Below are 6,108 nucleotides of genomic sequence, written 5' to 3'. Positions count from 1 at the left end.
CACCGTTCCTCTCAGGAATCTGATGTGCAGTGGTTGTCGTTTGTTCATGTGGTTCATAAGCATTTCTCGTTCCTCGTTTTTTTGTTTATAGTAGACTGTTGTTTTCCCCGTCTGAATAGTTTTACAGTTGTTATTCTGGGGGTCCTTTATAGCTTGCTGTTTAGTGTGAAACTAGTCTCAGTGTAGAAGACCGTACTTTGACCTGTCATGGTTTACTTTTATAAATTGTGACCAGTATGGGGAGTTTTCTCATTGGCACTCATACCACTCTTCCTAGATATATCAGCTTTGTATATCTTTTCTAATTGTTAAACATAATTTTATAAAAAAATGTATATAACTTGACACCATATGCAACGTATAACTGGCCGGTAAAGAGATTTATAAAAACTATCAGACTTCTAAACGTCTGATAAAATTCAAAATGATGAACGCATTTTTTTCTTTTCTGAAAATATAACGCGTAATACAATTTCCAACTGAATTTTTATCTTTTGTATTGTTGCAACAGTGTTTCCGGTTATGGTTATGGTTGATCATATAAAAATAAACTTGTCCACTTTTTAAGAGCTTGTAATGTAATGAGTATTGTTGGACGCGATTTTATTTCTTTTTGTTTTGTTTGTTTTTGTTCTCATCCGTGTGCTTTTCATTTGAAAGTAAAATAATAAAAAAAAATAACTCTGAGAAAAATCAAATCGGAAATTCACTTATCACATAGCAAAATCAAATGACAAAACACATCAAAAACGAATGGACAACACTTTTTATACTCCTGACTTGGTACAGACATTTTAAAATGTAGAAAATGGTGGATAAAACCTATTTGTATAGCGCTAAACCTCTCACTTTGTACAACAGTCTCATGATGCGTGAACTTATTCGACATAATGAATAGAAAAGTTAAAATATGCGTTCAGCAGTCATCATCGTTTCAAAAATGATTTCAACAATTTCAAAAGAAACCATTTCGCGTGTCTGACGTCAGAAAATGTATACGTCACATAGTTATGTCCAAAATTTAAAAAAACAACTCTAAACTTTCACATGGGCAATGATAACATACAGGGTAAGGGAGTTTCTCGCTGCATTGAAGACCCATTGTCGGCCTTCGGCAATTGTCTGATCTATGGTCGGGTTGTTGTCGCTTTGACACATTCTCCATTTCCTTTCTCATTTTTTTTTTATTCAAACAATCAAAAGTATGTAAGAATTAATTTCAGAAATAGACCGAGACTTAAAATAGTCCAAAAGCTCTATAGAATTTATAAGAATCCACTAATGGTTCATTAAACTACGTAATTAAATACTTTTGACGTTTGTGGTTCTTAGTATTTTCTAATGTATAATAAAAATCTAACATAATGACATATAAAAGAACAATAACATACTGACAGGATCAGAGTTACAAAATAATTATATGAACCAACGAAACACGAAAAGTCGCATATACAAAACACACCAGCAAAAATGAAAGATAATACAGACATATTGACGGGAGGTATAAGTACCGAGCCACGTTAAATGGATATCATAGAAAACAATCCAACAGTAAAAGTAATATTTATAATAGAACAAAGACAAATGAAAAAACAATTTAACATGTTGTTAAGATGATAAACAACGTCAGTACGCAGAATCTATACATCAAATCCGTTCTGCATTATTTGTTATGTTGATATGGAATATTTATCAACAAGGTTTTGGTACCTTCCGATGAACATTTTTTAGAAAAAGGACAAAACGTTCTTTGACATTTTCTGCATAGACTCTGATATACGTATCCATAAACTTCTCTACATTCTTATTATATCGAGCAACAGTAATCAAAAAGAAAAACATATTTAGTTCAACTCTATTTTATTTTTTAAATCCTTTTACAAATATGCCGATTACCATCAAAGCATACATAGTGGATTACTTGTGTCGTCTCATTTATCTACAACAGAAATAACATTTATCATCATCATGATAATCAACTCATTTCCATTTTATTCCACAGAGGCATATGCTATAACAATTAAAACATTCAGTGCACTCCAAGGTTTCACTTCGTAACCCGGATTTGTTTTCTCTCAATCGATTTATGACTTTTGAACAGCGATATACTACTGTGCCCTTTTTTTTTATCCAGTTTGTACAAATGATAAGAAGTGTTATCCATCATTTAAATGCTCAGGGTGAAGTCCAAAGGCCTCAACAGTTGTTGTCTTCATCTTAATAAATGCTTAGGTTATTTAGAGAATCTGCTGGCAAATGTATATTGTTTTTTTCTTTCTCAATTATATAGTCATAACTTCTTGAATTTGAGACAAATTAAAGATGGGACGATTTTTTTAGATACAAGTATTGGAAAAACATCTGTAAAGGTTTCCCTCTAGATGTCTTTTGATTAGTTATGTGAGTTGTAGGGTTGCCATCTGTATATGTTATCCTCTAGAGGTTTTTGGTTATTCTTGTTGTTGGGTCGATGTATAAACTGACGTACAGGCATCTGTGAATGATGCCTCTATGTGCCTTTTTTATGTTATTTGGTCGGTGTCTCACTGATGTATAACCCGTTTTGCTTTGTTTTAAATCAAATATATAGAAATAAGATTTTTACATACCCAGATGGACAATCACATTGACATTTGGTTTTAATCAATGCCCATGGTCGTCTCCTAACACATTTTCCACCAATACATCCCGATCTAAGGTGGTCACAACATTTGTGACAAGCTCCTTTGTGCGGACATCCTCCCCAATTACATGTTATAAGTATTCCATCAGCTTGATTAATCGTCATGCCTGAAAGAATCAGAGGAAAACTCAGAGGGGACTTGGTTGGAAAGATTTAAAGGCCAAAAAAAATTACATCCAAAAGCTCATTCGGGGAACATGCTAAAATGATTGTCTGATGTTTGATCACAAGTAGATAAAAAAAAAGTGTTCATACGACTATCTTTATCGTTATAACTTATTCACTGTCTCCAGTATTTGAATTGATCAAACTACCTATATCTGAAAATAGATATATATATTTCATAACAACGTGTCGATCAAGATTAAATCCCGAGAACTTTAAATTACTAATAATGCCGATAATGCCGGAACGTCACAAACCTCCTTAACGACGTCGCCCATAACGACGCTAAATGATTTATCCTGAGGAGTCCCAATGATGGATGAAATCGATTGAACTGGAACTGTTAACTTGTTACTTATTTTATGAATATATATATCTGCACATTTTTTACGTCTATATATATATATGTTTGTTATGACAAAGTTTTAAAAGTTTTAAAAGCATAAAAGTTAGTCTTGTCACAAACATATGGCTCTAAAATGTTTGATATCCTCTAGGAAAAGAAACTTTGTACAAAAACAAAATATCAATATATGAGACCTATGTTTTGAATATCTTGCCGTTTGTAAACAATTCAATTTAATACTCTACTTGGTTTACTGCATGCAAACCTCCTTAACGACGTCGCCCATAACGACGCTAAATGAATTATCCTGAGGAGTCCCAATGATGGATGAAATCGATTGAACTGGAACTGTTAACTTGTTACTTATTTTATGAATATATATATCTGCACATTTTTTACGTCTATATATATATGTTTGTTATGACAAAGTTTTAAAAGTTTTAAAGGCATAAAAGTTAGTCTTGTCACAAACATATGGCTCTAACATGTTTGATATCCTCTAGGAAAACAAACTTTGTACAAAAACAAAATATCAATATATGAGACCTATGTTTTGAATATCTTGCCGTTTGTAAACAATTCAATTTAATACTCTACTTGTTTTACTGCATGCAATCAACAACAACTCATATTGATTATGGTAAAGTATCATGCGTCCGAGGCAGTATTTTTTTTAACATACTTTCAAAAAAACACTTAAAGCTGATAATTTAAAAGTCAAGTCACCTTTGATTTCGGAAAGAGTAAACATTCTGAGTAACCGTCAATAAAAACAATATGAAATAAATGTTGCCAACCGATAGCGTTCTTTAAGATGAACAAATGACAAAATATATTGCAAACATATAAAAGTGCCTAGCCTAAACAATTTAAATCCACAATTGTTTGCCGATAAATTGTCAAAAATCATAAAGACTTAAAGTATATACACATCAAAGTTAACAACAAAAACATTAGGAAATCGCATAAAAAAGTATCGATATAAAGTGCGTTGATATGGTAATCTTCTCCTGCTTCGGTTTGAGTGTTCGTGATCAAGGTAAATCTAGAAAAGTTTTTCTGAAGCACGACCTGAATAAGATGATATTTGCATTTACTATATATAACTCCGTCGATACAACTGCTGATTAACTACATTAACAAGTACTAACAATACACTTATCATCAGTTCAAAAGTCCGTATATCAGACCGGTCACAAGTACTAAACATACACTTATTATCAGCTCAATAGTCCGTAAATCAGACTGGTCAACAAGTACTAAACATATCTTTATCATCAGCTCAATAGTCCGTATATCAGACCAGTCAACAAGTACTACATATACACATATCGTCAGCTCACTAGTCCGTATATTAGACCGGTCAATAAGAACTAAACATACACTCATCATCAGCTCACTAGAACGTATATTAGATCGGTCAATAAGTACTAAACATACACTTATCATCAGCTCAATAGTCAACAGGAAAACTCGGTCGTATTTGAATCTGTCAATTTAATATGTGTCCTTGTTTGTCAAATAGATTCTACCGCATTAATGTACTTTTATATTTTTGGCTTTCAAGTATCTGGGTTTGAGCAAACTGAATTGAGTTTTATCCAGAAACCAAATTTCTATTTTTAAACTTCCAAGTGACATTACAAAAACAATCGTTTTAAAGTAACAACAGTTATATAAAGTCTTACCTGAAAGGCAAACGAGCAGTATGATAATAGCTACACTTGTTTTCATGGTGTCTATCTGAAATTTAAATTTACTTTACATTAACCAAGAACTAAGACAAAAAACTCATAAAAAGCAGCCAGTTCTATCAAAGTAATATGAATGTATCTCCTTAATTATGTTACTTTATTATATATTATAGTCAGTGAATATTCTACAACACAAAATGCATGATATATTCGTGTACAAAAGATTAACCTTTTTGCCTAGTTTTGGCAAGGATAAGTATCATGCATTACAACATATAATAATGAATACTAGTATTCAATCCGTCTACACCCCCCCCCCCCAAAAAAAAAACTAAAAATGGTCTTTCCCTAACCAGTGATTGACCGTCATTATTCCTGAAAACGATAATCTCTATTATTATAAAGTGCACAAATAACCAAAAAGTAAAATCACGAAAATACTGAACTCCAAGGAAAATTCAAAACGGAAACCCTTATCAAATGGTAAAATCAAGCAATGAAACATATCAAACGAATGGACAACAACTGTCATATTCCTGACTTGGAACAGGCATTTTCAAATTTTCAAACATCTCTTTAAAGGAAAAAGAAGACATAGTAATTTTATGCAAATACCATGAAAGAGAGAGTAAAAACATGTATTGAATTAAATTGAGCAATAAAGTTATGCCTTACACATCATTGGGTATGCTCGTAAGCATAGAAAAGATAAAATATAAAACAAAACTAATTAATAAATACTAATTCTAAATAATTCAGTCAAATACAATGTAAAACCTAAGTAAAATTTATGAAATGAGTTTGTGTAACAATTTGCCATTGCTGCGTCAAAAAATTTCTGTTGCGTATATTTTTTTTCAAGTAAACATATTAAATAATTGAAAAACAAAATTGCTATGTAAATCAATGACAAAATACTTTTACAAAAATACTTTATCAATCTAAAATAATAATATGTTTACAACTAGTTAGTGCTTACCAAGATTGTCGTTTTTGTTGATTGAGAACCACTGGAAAGTATGCACCGCTATGGGGACGAACAAGTATATATATAGGTAGTCTCTGTAACAGATTGGCATTGCTGCGTAAACAATTTTCTCTTGCATATATTTTGTTATACTTCATTTGAAAATTAAAAATGTCATATTAATGATTTCTTGTCTCAAACACCATGTGTTGTACTTTTATATATTTAACTTCTTGTTTTTACAAAAAGCTAA

At 31.5% G+C, this 6,108-nt stretch overlaps 1 long non-coding RNA gene across 1 annotated transcript; it reads right to left on the bottom strand.

Moving 5' to 3' along the window:
• Positions 1-2,612: 2,612 nt before the first annotated feature.
• LOC134681727 (uncharacterized) lies at positions 2,613-5,900 on the bottom strand. Its single transcript, XR_010100677.1, has 3 exons — positions 5,868-5,900; positions 4,883-4,937; positions 2,613-2,790 (listed from the first exon to the last, which is right to left on the bottom strand). It is a non-coding gene; the product is annotated as an uncharacterized LOC134681727 (long non-coding RNA).
• Positions 5,901-6,108: the final 208 nt, after the last annotated feature.

The sequence above is a fragment of the Mytilus trossulus genome, chromosome 8, assembly GCF_036588685.1.
Source record: "Mytilus trossulus isolate FHL-02 chromosome 8, PNRI_Mtr1.1.1.hap1, whole genome shotgun sequence".
NCBI classification, from domain to species: Eukaryota; Metazoa; Mollusca; class Bivalvia; order Mytilida; family Mytilidae; genus Mytilus; species Mytilus trossulus.
The sequence above is the reverse complement of the archived record's forward strand: the minus strand, read 5'-3'. Positions and strand labels throughout refer to the sequence as shown.